This window comes from Hippocampus bargibanti, linkage group LG02 (assembly GCF_051943395.1).
Source record: "Hippocampus bargibanti isolate YZ-2025 linkage group LG02, ASM5194339v1, whole genome shotgun sequence".
NCBI lineage: Eukaryota > Metazoa > Chordata > Actinopteri > Syngnathiformes > Syngnathidae > Hippocampus > Hippocampus bargibanti.
In genome coordinates, this window is record NC_142735.1 from 36,906,616 (window position 1) to 36,921,615 (window position 15,000).

Consider the following 15,000-nt stretch of genomic DNA (forward strand, 5'->3'; position numbering starts at 1 on the left):
ATGTGCAAACGAAACACAGATTGTTCTTAGTTTCAGCGTAGAGCCCTGATGTGGAACTGTCGTAGCTTGGAATTGAAGCGGATCGATGTGCGGCAGGACGTGTGAAACAGTCGCATTTGGTCGCTACAGCTTTGTGTTTGCTTTCGACATTTAGCTTGTAGCAGATGATGTCCATTATCCACTGGTGAAAAAGACGCCCCTCCTCTTTCATCTAGAACTGCTTCATACAACAAAGAGGCTGCAGAAGTTTTCCAACCTCTTCTATTGCCGAAGACAACACAGAAACACGCGTAGCGATGGTTGACTTAGCATACTGGCACACAAACGCACACCTCGTTGGTGTTTTTCGATGATCTCCTTCTTCTGCTCTGTCTGACTGTCATTTTCTTTTGTGTCCTCTTCGGCTTAATACTAGCCGCCCGTGGTGGGCTCGTTTTTGCTCCCATAATAGCAAAAGTACGCCACTCGATAACAAACCACGTCTGCACTCAAAGAAAGGGGGTGACGAAAACTAGTCCGCCAGCCACCGTGGCGCCGTGCGGTTGGGTTCGTCTGCCGAAAAGTAGTTTGTATGCTAAGATGATATTCTGGCAAATTTAATGTTCATAAGGCAAACGTGTGGCTGCCTCACCCGCAGAAAAACTTATCCTGTGACTGTTAAGTGACCTTGGCGCTGATAAATGAAATGTAGTATTATTATAATAATAAAAGTTCATGAGCGTTCGTAAGCTCACGTATCACTGTACACTACTTGATTATTGCTAATAATATGTTGTTGTCACTTGTTAAAAGTAACAATGTTGACATGTGAAATTTGGTGGATGAAATATGACACACGCGTCGTGTTTTTTTCTTCGTAAGGAAGGAAAACTGGAGCCGTTAGTCGAGTGACAGTGTCTCGCAGGTTGACGGGTATGCTGTGACAATCAAGCTAATAATGTAAAAAAACAATGAGAAATGACGGTTTCTTATGCTAACTTTCCCAAGTGAGCAGAACTGATTGAAAAATATGGCCTACTTATGTCAACGACAGAGGAATTCACCTGCTTCTTAATGAAGCGAGGCGGGCGGGCGGGGAAGTGCATTATGCGGCGTTCTTATTGCAAAACGATCCTTGTAGGACTCATTAGATGCTGCGCTTGCAAGTAACTTTCTCCGCAGGTGACACCAAATTACGTATCTCCGCCGCTAACAATTAACGTGTGGCCCAATCGCAATATTCGCTCGGTTGAGGTGGGCGGGGGGTGTCACACGCCAATCTCCAAACGCCACCAATAATGGCCGCCATCAAGGCAGAAATTGGTGCTCTTCGTACGGGTCTACGAGGTGCGATAAGGCTCGGTCAGATGGCCTGCAAAGCCTTCTCTGCTGGCCTAAAAATATCTGAATCACAGACCGATTAACTCATTCACTGCCAGATGTGCAAAAAATGGGCTTTTGTCATTGTCGCTCGAATTGCAGGATTGACTTTGACAACGACATCATCATTGATTGCAGCGTAAGAAAACTTAAGACTCTAAAGCTAATTGCTAAACGAGATGGGTCTGGAGTTATATGATCTTGAAATGGGGGCAGCTGTCCAAAATACAATGCATACTTATCGATTTATATGGCGCTTTAACAACAGCTGAAGCTGGAACAAAGTGCTAACATGGAAAACAGGGAACTGCTGCTCCATTGTGCTAAAGAGAAAAAACATTGCCAGAGGCCATGGCCAGCGCTTTGAGTTGCATGTGGCCGCCGCTGCTCACCCGCAGAAAAACTGATCCTGTGACTGAAAAATGACCTTGAGAGGCGCTTAGAAATGACATGTCTTGGTATGATTAATGCAAGGAAGAATTGGGATGGACGAAATGAATCATCTTGGTCCAACTTTTTCCGAGAGGCAAAAAAAGCTCGCGAGTGGCCCGCGGCGGTCGGTCGGCGTTGACGGAATCTTTTGGTCGGGAGGCGCTTGAAAAGCCGTCCAGCGAGGCTCGAAGACTATGAATGATGGCACTTAGTGAGAAAAGGAGCGTCTCCAGGCCATTAAGCGCCGTCCGTCCGTCCGTCCGTCCGTCCGTCACGCAGGAGATCGCACAGATTAGCGCATGTCATAAAGTCAAATGCGCCATCTTCCCTCCGGCCCGTATCCAGGATGAGGATGAGGATGATGATGCCGCTAGTGGGCGGAGCAACTGGGGACCCCCCCCCGACGTCCCGATGGGGGCGCTTCCTCCCAATGCTTTGTCTTGGCCGTCTCATCGCGATGGTTCCAAAAAAAACTGCTTATCTGCAGCAGCAGATCGCCAAGGTGTCGAGGCAGACTAAACCAATGCCTGGACGCAAGTCATAACAACTTGGTTAACCTGCTAAAATGTAGCAGCTTGAAATAACAAATAGCTACCGACACACATTTTGATAGTTGAGCGAGTTTTCCCCTGTTTATTTGTTGTTTGCCACCTGAATAAAGCACAATGTCAAATTTTCATTGCTTTTATTTCATCTATCCATCCAGATAGCTAGCTAGGTCGCAAGCTAGCGACCTAGCTCTCTTTAACCTCATTGTCGTCAAATGAGTGGTTGCTAGCTTTTAGCTGCAAATGTACTGCCGATTGAGGCCCACTCGTATTATCCCTGCCATGTTGATAAAGTCTTTTTTTGAGAATTTGTTGAGTCTCCCCAATGCATTGCTCTTGACAATTTTCATTCTTACAATGTATGGAATAAACTACATTACTTTGTTTTTCATTTGGTAGCCTATCTTTTGGATGCACTAATGTCTGCCTTAAAGTGTTTATCGGTTTGAAATAAGTAGGAATTTTGTGTTACCAAAGGACTCTTTGTAGTTTTTCAGAAACTCCTGCAATGTACTGCTACTCCTCTCCTTTTTGTATCTTGAAAATTTTTGGTTTCATTCGCTATTCTTTCTTTCTGACATTTGTTGAATGACCACTGAGGGTACCCACAGTTAGTGAGTGCTCTCCTGATATGTTTTGACTCCTCTTCTCTACCTTCAGTGCTAGTTGGTATTAGTTTAGCCCTATTCTGGAGGGTTCTGATAACTCCTAGTTTATGTTGTAGAGGGTGGTTAGAATCGAAAAGTAAGTATTAGTCAGTGTGCGTAGCCTTCCTAAAGTCTTCTGTTTTTAGCGCTCTGTCCTCTTTTATAATGACTTTCCAATCCAAGAAGGCGAGTTGGTTCTCTTGAATGTCCTCACGAGTAAATTTAATGTTGAAGTCTACAGAGTTGAGGTGATCTGTGAAGGATTGAATTTCTTGATTCTTAATTATGACAAAAGTATCGTCCACATATCTAAACCAGTGTCTAGATTTTTGTCCCTGGGAAGGATGTGAGGGCCTGTTTCTCCATCTTTTCCATGTATACAGATTAGCCACTATGGGTGAAACTGCTGAGCCCATGTTCATAAAATTTCTCCCGAAATTGAAAATATGTAGTATTAAGGCAGATTTTCAATAATCGGCAGATGTGATCCGGTTTAAGTGGGGAGACCCAACAAATTCTCAAAAAAAGACTTTATCAACATCGCAGGGATAATACAAGTGGGCCTCAATCGGCAGTACATGTGCACCTAAAAGCTAGCAACCACTCATTTGACGACAATGAGGTTAAAATCTTAGCGAAAGAACATAGATGGTTTGAAAGGAGAGTAAAAGAAGCGATTCTTATAAAACAACAAAATCCTTCATTAAAGCGGTCTGGTGGGGTGAGGTTTAATTTGGATCGTTCATACAATAGCCTGCTGAGGCAAAACAGCTTAGGCAACATTCGTAATGCTGATGAGGTGATGCCGGTGGGAGTGGGGCAAATGGGCCAGTCGTTAGTCAGGAATGTAGGAACAATCAGTGGGGCCACAGGGAGGGGTCCCCTGCCCCCCCCAACCTGAGAGTAGGGACCTATCATAGCTGTGTCCGGCGCCGCCATGTCTGGACATTCGGGATATATAAATGGGGCCGATGCGACCAGTCTGACTTGAGTTCGCTGACGAAGCCTCTTGGATCGGAGGCGAAACGTCCGAAACCTTCAAAAAGTTCAGATGACGGCTGAAGAAACCTTCTCATCGATATATAATTTATATGTCAATATAAATACTATTGATAAATATTTATATATACATACAAATATAAATACATGTTTTTCATTCATTTCATTCTAGTCCGGTGCGCCTTATATATTGAAACAGTTTGAAAATATTGGTATATTTTTTTGTGTTTTTAGATCTACATGAAAACAGAGGTTGAAGATGTATGTTTTTTTGTTCCTTGAGAAAATAAGATTTGCATCGTGCGCTATAGAAATCAATACGTATTGTACTGCATTATATTGCATTGTATTGAATTGTAGATGGACGTCGGTGCTTTTTATAATTGGCTACGTGTGGACAGCAGAATAATAACATTCCCTTCCACTCAATGAAAGAAGGTCCCTGAACACACCTGTTGCATAACACTCAACGCAACGTTAGCTAGCGTTAGCTTCAACCGAAACAGGCCCAGTTGTCACACACCAACTCCAAACTCAGCACACTTGGGATTCAATTGAGACGACACGTCCGTGATATTTTCCCACACTTGACTTTGACGGAGTGCCTCGAGACCGTTCGCCAGTCAAATACGATGTGCCGATGTGGGCGTGGCCGGACACTATGGCGACCTTTCAAGGGAGGGAGGTGGGTGGGAGATGCTATCCAGACGCCCTTCAAAGTTCATTCCGTCAGTCAGTGGGTGGATCGAGCCAGTGAGAAGGGGGGTGAGAGGGTGAGGAACATGGGTGAGGGGGAGGGGGAGAGTACTCCGCCAACTTCCCAAGATGGGATCCTCTGCCTGCAAACAATGGCGGATGGGAAGGCGGCAATATGAGCAAGAGCGACTCGGCGAGCACAGACACGCTAAATTTAGGACACCTTCACTCTGTTTACGACTTTTTGTCAAGTCGCCGTTAACTATTCCGAATAATAATCATACATTTCATTTTGAGGCGCCTTTCAAAACTCTCCAGGTCACTTAACAGTCACAGTATAAGTTTCTCTGTGGGTGAGCAGCCACATGCGCTAGCGTTCACTCAACCCGGAAGTACCTCCAATAGACAGAAAGCTAGCAAGCTAATAGGTAGCCAATAGATAGCGAAATGATGCGCCAGCAAGATGACGGGCGCTGGAAAATGCAGCTAGGCTCTACTATTTGCTATCTATTAGCTGTCTCGCTGGCTCGCTAGCTATCTATCTAGCTATCCTTTCAATATCTAGCTATCTAGCTGGCTAGGAAGCTATCTATTAGCAACTGTATCCTGTGACTGTAAAGTGACCTGAAAATGAAATGTATTATTATTATTATTATTATTATTATTATTATTATTATTATTATTATTATTATTATTATTATTGTATCTATTAGCGAGGTAGCTAGCTTTCTATCTATTTGAGTTACTTGCAGGTCGAGTGAACGCAGGCGCATGTGGCTGCTGCTACTCACCCACAGAAAAACTGATTCTGTGACACTAAAGTGACCTTGAGAGTTTTGAAAGGCGCTTAGAAATTAAATGTATTATTATTATTATTATTATTATTATTATTATTATTATTATTAATAATAATAATAGTAGCTTGCATTCCACTGTGTAAGATACAGAGTTAGCGGTCAAACTGATTTTTCAGGGATTTTTCAAATTTTCAAAATTTTGGCAAAGAAATTTTCTGGGATTTTTGTAATTTTCAAAATGTTGGCAAATATTTTTTCAGGGACTTTTCTAATTTTCAGAAATTTGGCAAATCATTTTCCAGGCCTTTTTCTTAATTTTAAAAATGTTGGCAAATACTTTTTCAGGGATTTTTCTAATTTTCAAAATATTGGCAAATAATTTTTCTGGGATTTTTCTAATTTTCAAAATGTTGGCAAATATTTTTTCAGGGATTTTTTTAATTCTCAAAATTTTGGCAAATAATTTTTCAGGTATTATTCTAATTTTCAAAATTTTGGAAAATAATTTTCCAGGCCTTTTTCTCAATTTTAAAAATGTTGGCAAATAATTTTTCAGGGATTTTTCTAATTTTCAAAATTTTTGCAAATAATTTTCCAGGCTTTTTTCGAATTTTCATAATTTTGGCAAATAATGTTTCTGGGATTTTTCGAATTTTCAAAATTTTGGCAAATAATTTTCCAGGGTTTTTTCTTAATTTTCCAAATTTTGGCAAAGATTTTTTCTGGGATTTTTCTAATTTCCAAAATTTTGACAAATAATTTTCCAGGCATTTTTCTAATTTTCACAATTTTGGCAAATCATTTTTCAAGGATTTTTCTAATTGTCAAATTTTGGCAAAATATATATCTGTGATTTTTCTAATTTTCAAAATTTTGGAAAATATTTTTTTCTGGGATTTTTCTAATTTTCAAAATTTTTGGCAAATAATTTTCTGGGATGTTTCTCAGTATCAAAATGTGGGCAAATATTTTTTTCTGGGATTTTTCTAATTTTCCAAATTTTGGATGTGGATTATTTCGCTGCTGAAAATTGTGTCATTGGGCAAAAGAAATAAAGGTTTTCTTCTAATGACCACGACGATGCACCTGTAAGGTTGTTTTTGCGTCAAGTTGTAAACGGCGAGGGGGTCTTTTTAACGGGCTCCCAAAATGACCTTTTTTCTTTTGGTTTCCGGAGCATCCGCGTCGGGGACTTTGATGGCTTGACCTCCTGTCGGCAGTCGTCGGACATCCTAATCCCCATCCTGACACTTTTATGGCGGGACGGTCCGACTTGGAAGAAAACAAAGGTTACAGTAGCCCAACATGTGCCAGATCGCCTTTCACACCAACAACAAGCCCGGACGGCCAACTTTTATCCACTGACCTCTTTCTTTTCTTTTCTTTTTTTGTGTGTGTGCGCGCTAGCGTGATGGGACAGCTGACAGAGTGGAGAGACCTGGCTGGTCGTGATTTGCGTCAAGCGTCCGTCCGTCCGTCCGCAGGCCTGCGCCACTCACGTCTCGTCAACGGCAAATGCTTTGACCTGGCTTTGTAACTCGAGATCCAGACGGCAAAAGAGTGAGCGGCAAAAGCGCTCCGTTTGGAATTTGCTCCCACTTTCATCTCGCCAGTCAAAACCTTTCAAACGGCTCCACGGCTTTGTCACGTCGCACTCGGCCGCCCACAAACGTAAACACCGAAGGGGGGAAACAAAGAAAAGAAAGGAAGGAAGAGCGGGGACGACTTCATTACAAGACCAGCGTGGATGACAATGACGGACGGGCCTATTTTGTTTGGGTGGAGGGGGAATACATACCTGGAGGGATGTAACCAAATGTTTCGATCATAATTCATCACACCTTTTCTAATTCCATGTTAAAGTGCATGTAAATAGCTTTCAAATGATAATCAGAATCATACATTTCATTTCAGCGCCTTTCAAAACTCTCAAGGTCAGCCACGCGCGCCAGCATTCATTCAACCCTGAAGTTACTCAAATAGATTGAAAGCTAGCTTGATAGCTAATAGAAAGCTAATAGCCAGTTAGCTAGAAAGCCAGATAGCCAGATAGATAGCTAGCTAGACACCCAGCCAGATAGCTTATAAATAGCAAATAGATAGCAAATAAATAGCAAATTTAAAGCCAATAGAGAGCAAATAGATAACAAATAGTTAGCCAGTTAGGTAGCTAGCCAAATAGCCAGCTACATAACCAGCTAGATAGCTATATAGATCGCCAGATAGCTAGCCAGATCGATAGCTTGATAGCTAGATAAATAAAAGAAATAAGAATAAAGTACCAAATGGAACCTGAAATGCCATAACTTAGCTCATTTATGGGGGCAGAACAATAAGTGTCACCTGGAAGCCAAATATTCCTCCTTTTGTGAGGAACTTATTTAGGGGGGGGGGGGGTTTCTGTGTCTTATCTGATATTTCCAAATCCTTTTGACGATAGTGACACGCAAATTTCATTTTCTTTTGATAAACATGACTTTTGTGAACAGTTTAGGGGAGGAAAGTGGATTCTATCAACGTGTTTAATAACAGCGGCAGAAATGAAAAGATCCTGAAGCTAGCTTTGCTTCCTCAATGGCTATCTGGAGGAAGAAACAAGATTGCGCTGTCATTTATAGCCGAGCCGCGGGCTCGCAGGCCAAGAGAAGCTCTTGGAAGCTAACAAGTCGGAAAGAAAAGAATTTGGTGCTTTGCGGCTGGAGGCGGAAGGGAAGAACAACCGTCGGACAGCACGGTCGCTCACTCTTTAGATAACTTCATCAGTCGCGGTGGACGCAATCACAAGTTGCCCCCCGGGAAGCCACGCGCTAAGAAAGCTTCATTTTGCCAAAGAGCGCCTCCCTTTTGTAATTAAGAGAACCCCAACCGACGTTAGCCCCGCAGTGGAACGTCTGGAAACAAATAAAAGCCTAATGAAGAAATGATTGCTGGCATCGACGGAGACTAAAAGAGGAATTAAGACGCTGCAAAGAAACACGAATGAGCTTCCAGTAAACTGCTGGACTTCCTCAAAACGGGGCCCTTTAAGGCTGCCACCCGCAATTGCCACTTTAAATCTAATTATGGACACGACTTGTCCGGAGACGTCGGGTGTCCTTTAAGGCTTATTTAGTAGAAAATGATGTTTTATGGGGACCTGGGAACGGATTATTCTCGTTTTGATGGTTTCCTATGGGAAATTAATATTTGGAAGACAAACTTTTTGCCTTTCACTTTCTGTGAACAGATTAAATTCGTAAACTGAGGTAACACTATATTAGGAGTGGACTAGTCAATTACATGTGTTTAAAAAAAAAAATGTTTGTTTGTTTGTTTGTTTGTTTGTTTGTTTGTTTGTTTGTTTGTTTGTTTGTTTTGGTCTCCAGTAAAGTTGTAAAACAAGAACATGATGATATGGCTTGTGTGTATAATAAGTAGAGAGTAAGAAGATTGATCTGCTGGGGTTGGATTGAGTAATGTTCGCAGCGGACATAAACACCTCCAGCGCCGTGTGGGACGACTCCCGTTATTGATGGCAAAATCATGCATTGTGCGGCTAAAAGGCCCTAAATCTCATCCGCAATTGATTAGCGGCATCTGACTGGCTGTACATTAATTCAGTTTGGGGCCATTAAAAGAAGAATGCTTGGCCTGGCAAATGGCAACCCATGACTGTCAACGGTGTGATGAATGGTGCCTTATTATATTTCCCCTCCTCATTATGATTAATAACATAGGAAGGGATGCTCTATTCTTGTCAGGGTGGAAAATATAATTAGCCGCCTTGGAAGCCAGGCCTCCTCTCGGCCTCCTCTCGGCCCCTCACACACACACACACACACACACACACACACACACACACACACACACACACACACACACACAATTGCTATCTCACGCCATTCGCATCGCAACTTCCCGTTGGTGTGTTTGTGCTGGTCCTCGTATTTGCACTTATTTCTCAGCTTTCAGTTGGAATCCTGCTGTCAAATTGTCACCCCAGTCATCATCGGACAGCACTTTATTTAATCTTCACTTTTGATTTTGGATGTATTGAAACATTTGTCTTCATGTTGCCGTTTCTTTCAGATGTCTACAACTTTTATGTTTACAGTGATGCGTGTGTTTCTCAGCGAACGACGATGCTAATGACTGTTTTTGCTGCTGCTGTTCTCTCTCTCTCTCTCTCTCTCTCTCTCTCTCTTTCTCTATCTATATATTTAGATATCTATCTATCTAGCTAGCTATCTAACTAGCTCGCTATGTCCTCTCTGATATACAGTATCCATCTATCTATCTATCTATCTATCTATCTATCTATCTATCTATCTATCTATCTATCTATCTATCTATCTATCTATCAGCTAGTTAGCTGTCTGTCTCTCTGTCTAACTAGTTAGCTATCTATCTATCTATCAGCTAGTTAGCTGTCTGTCTCTCTGTCTAACTAGTTAGCTATCTATCTATCTAGCTACCTAGTTAGCTGTGTGTTCGTCTGTCTATCGGTCTGTCTGTCTGTCTAAATACAGTATTTATCTTGCTAGCTAGCTAGCTAACTATTTTCTAAATTGTCAATTTCCCTTTTGTAAACAATGAAATTGCCCCCCCACCCCCACTGTGTTAATCAAGGTTTATTTTGTCCTATTTTATTACTTGGAATGGGTAATATGCGCAACGGGGTTGAGGCGACGTTGCGGTCGTGGGAGGACAAGCAACGGTCGGGGGGGCCGTCGGGGGTCAACGGGAGGTCATTCTCATGATTGCACCTGCAATCAGCACCTGCGAGACCGCTCTCACGCTAAACATCAATTAATGCGCAAATATCCTAGCGGGCCCCTTGCCGACTCGCTACAGCTGCCTTCACGTTATTAAATTATGAAATTACAAGTGAGACGTGCTGATGGAACGCAAAGCAATTTATACGGGCGGCATCATTTATTCATTTATTCTTTTTTTAAAGCACCAAACGGTGTTCTGTGACATTCGATTATCAGTGATGAAAACGTGGGTGGGTGTAGAATAAGAATAAGAATAAGAATAAGAATAAGAATAAGAATAAGAATAAGAATAAGAATAAGAATAAGAATAAGAATACATTTCACTTCTAAGCGCTTTTCAAAACTCTCAAGGTCACTTTACAGTCACAAGATACGTTTGTCTATGCGTGAGTAGCTTTTACTCAACCTGGAAGTAACTGAAATAGATAGCTTGCTAGCTAATAAATACAATAATAAAAATAGTACATTTAATTTATAAGCACCTCTCAAAACTCTCAAGGTCACCTATCAGTCACAGGATACAGTCGTTAATAGATTGCTACCTAGCCAGCTAGATAGCAAGATCGCTAAAGAATAGCCAGCTAGATAGCTAGCGAGCCAGCCAGACAGCCAATAGATAGCTAATATATCGTTAGGTAGCTAGCATTAGAATCAGAAAACCTTTATTCGTCCTACAATGGGGAAATTTGCACAGCTAGCTTGCTAGCTAGCTGGACTGGCATAAGTCATCTGTCGTCGTGCTCACTTGACCTATCGAGCTGGCTATATGGCTATCGAGCAAGCTATCCAGCCATCCAGCTGACTACCCAGCTAGCTATCTAGCTGGCTACCTAGCCAGCCATATATTTGTTTATTTATTTGTTATTATTATACTATTTGCAATCAGTTATCTATCTATCTAGCTATCTATCTATCTAGCTATCAATTAGTTATCTATTAGCTAGCTAGCTGACTTTCTACCTATTTTAGTTATTCTGTGTCGAGTGAACGCTGGCGTATGTGGCTGCCGCTGCTCACCTACAGAAAGACTTATACCGTGACTGCAAAGTGACCTTGAGAGTTTTGAAAGGCGCTTCGAAATGAAATGTATTATTATTATTATTATTATTATTATGATTATTATAATACAATGGAGGCTAAAGTGTAGTCAATATAGCTAAACAATTATTTCATAAGAATTCATGGACAAAATAGAATTCAACATTTAGTAGTCTGTGTACAGTCGTACAGGAATGGTCCATCGATGAGAAGGTTTCTTCAGCCGTCATCTGTACTTCTTTGTCGGACGTTTCGTTTCTTATCCAAGAGGCTTCGTCAGCAAACTAAAATCTTTTGCTGGTAATTAAATATATATATATATATATATATATATATATATATATATATATATATATATATATATATATATATATATATATATATATATATATATATATATATATATATATATATATATATAGGGGCAAAACTACCAGCAAAAGACTTTAGTTCGCTGACGAAGCCTCTTGGATAGGAGGCGAAACGTCCGCCATTTTCAAAGAAGTACAGATGACGGCTGAAGAAACCTTCTCATCAATTCACGAGTGTATGATTCAGATATTTTTAGGCCAGCAGAGAAGGCCTTGCAGGCCCTGATGACTCACCATTGTTTCTTTGTTACTTTGCTTTGACTAGTACTGGATTCAAGTTTGTTTTTTTCTTCAATATTCAGACGTCGATTGTGATTTTCATCCACTAGATTGATTGTTTTGCACCAATTATTTCACGATCTTCAATATGGAAGCGCACGATACGTTACAATCGGCGTCACCGTTAGCTTATTTCTATCTTTTTTGGGGCGATATTCGTTGCCAGTGTTTAAAATAAAGAAAGCCAAAATGAAATAAAAGAAAGGAAAAAAAATGTCGGGCGTGTCAAATGATCCCACGCGCCGCTGCTTTCGTGGGCCGCCCAGCGGCTCGATGTGGGAACGAAGATTGCATTGAATCGCGGCTTCGCCGTTTGTCCTTCCGCCGCTCGCTCTGATTGGAAGAAAAAGGAGAAAGGGGGCGGCGACTAAGGGTGCTTCCTGTCTCTCTGTCTCTCTCTAATAATGATGCACCCTCAGGCCTAATGTGCTCGCACGCCTCGGCTTTCACGCTTTGCTTTCTTTTTTCCTCCTCGCGACAATCACAAAGAGTTCATTTAGGGCAGGGCGGGTTGGTTGTTTTTTTTGTTGTTGTTTTTTAAAGGTGCGTTTGCTTTCGTTGTTGTCCATTATCTTGATTTTTTTTTGTCTACATTATTCTTGTTTTTTTTCTACATTTTGGACTACATGTGTGTTTTTTTCATGTATTCTTTTCATTGGTCTGTCATTCCGGCTTGACTTTACGACCATTTATGCTTTTATTGTGGCAGCCAATTAGTTCTATCGAAGGGCGCTCTTTTCTGTCAGCCAATCAGCAACTTAATTACTCCCTCGTGATTGCCCCCTACTGTCCTTATAGATTACGTTTCAAGTGCATTTTACCTCTATATATACCGGTATATATAAATATCTCTCTCTCTCTCTCTCTCTCTCTCTCTCTCTCTCTCTCTCTCTCTCTCTCTCTCTCTCTCTCTCTCTCTCTCTCTCTCTCTGTATATATATATATATATATATATATATATATATATATATATATATATATATATATATATATATATATATATATATATATATATATATATATATATATATAGATGGATAGATATATAGATGGATAGATAGATAGATGGATAGATAGATAGATAGATAGATAGATAGATAGATAGATAGATAGATAGATAGATAGATAGATAGATAGATAGATAGATAGATAGATAGATAGATAGATAGATAGAGCTAGCTTTCTAGCAAGCTAATTATGTGTCTCAATCTTTCTGTCTATCTAGCTAGCTATCTGTGTGTGTGTGTGTGTGTGTGTGTGTGTGTGTGTGTGTGTGTGTGTGTGTGTGTGTGTGTGTGTGTGTGTGTGTGTGTGTGCGTGTGTGTGTGTGCGCGCGTGTGTGTGTGTGTGCGTGTGTGTGTGTGTGCGTGTGTGTGTGTGTTTCATATTTAAAGATGACAGAAGAAAGAATGTTGTTTGTTGGTTTGAAAAGAACCCCTAAAACGCTGCTCTCGTGGTGTGTGTAGCCGTGAAATCCTTCCACCTGATGCAAACAGATGTCCCCCCCTTCCGCCCCTCAACCGTTCCTCTTTCCTCTTCTCGTCTGGCCTCGGGCCAGCCTGCTGCTCGCTGCTGGCGTTGACCATCCCGAAGCCGGCGTAGGAAATTCAATTAGCGCTTTTATCAACAGGACAAAAGCCAATGAGCAAGGCAATTACGCCGAGCCGTCCTGCGCATGCGCGCTGCGCCATCTCCGTTGCAACCCGAGTCAACACCGTCCTCAAGAAGAAAGACCATTTTTTAATACTAATACTTGTTGTAAGGATACTTGTAATTTGTCATTTGTATACCCCCCCCACGGCCCTCTAAAGGACAACCGACACCATTTTTTTGTTTCCTCACTCCCATCATAAAAACGCTTGATAGCATCTAATATAGCCAAAACACGCACTATGATATTTTTAGTCAAATGCAAAACACCAATCAAAATGACGAAAAGTGTCCCCAAACTACTTCAAAATGACCCCTAAAATGGCGAGTTTCAGAAGGTCCGGTCAGGGGCGTTCCTTCAGTGACGTAACGTGAGGACTCGTCACCAACTCTAAGACAAGACTTCCGGAATATTCATTGCGAGTCTTAAAAGGTCAAATCTAGCTTAAATATGCGCTGGAATCTTTGTCTTGTACGCTCAATAGAAGCCATTTGACAAATTCTGGACACAACTCGTCCGGAGACGTCGGTTGTCCTTTAAGGGACGAAATGAAAACATCGAGGCGAGTCAATGAGAGAGAAGTTCTTTTATCCGACTAAATGACATTCACATAAAGGCCTCAGAGCGATGGCAGTAATTGACTTGAGGCTCAATCAAAAAAAGAAGATCGCCCGTTCAAGATCGATACGATACGTTATGATAGGCCGCGCGCAGCTCGGCTGAGGAGATGGCCGATGCCAATACGTACAACAGCGCGTTTGCGAAAAAGCGGGAAAGTAAAGTCAAAAAGATCTATAAAAATAATACCTGGGTTGAGTCGGTACATTTTGGACGTCGTGTCAAGGTTTGCAAGGTGGTGATGGCGAGTACGGATCCCAAAAAGCAGGCAGGAGGGAGCAGGAGGTGGTATTTGAGAAATTGTATTGAAATAAAGGTCAGCAGGAACAAAATGTAAAACATCAAAATCATCTGAACAGAACAAAAGTATCAAAAGAAAACCAAGTGTGAAAGTCCGCCAAGGTTAAACAAACGCATGCATTTGTTGTCTGCAATGCATGCGATTGCAGACAAAGCACGCAACAAACAATGAACCGACACCGGATGGTCGTGCCGGGAGTCCTCTTAAGTGTCACTGATTAAAACGACCAGCACCTGCGAGGCTGCGGGCAGGGCTGACGTCGCTACCCGACGGTCGCCAATCCGAACGTGGCAGTCCGCCACTGATCGGGACGACCGGCACCTGTGCGGGTGCGGGCGGGCGGGCGGGGCCGACAGCGCCACCCGTCGGTCGCCAACCACATCATGACACGTTGTGGGAATTCTTTTTTTTAAGTCATCTACTTAGGTTTAATCAGACCACTTTTTCAAGTCATTGACGAAAATAATATTTTCCATATCATATAATATATATAAAAAAAACATTTTA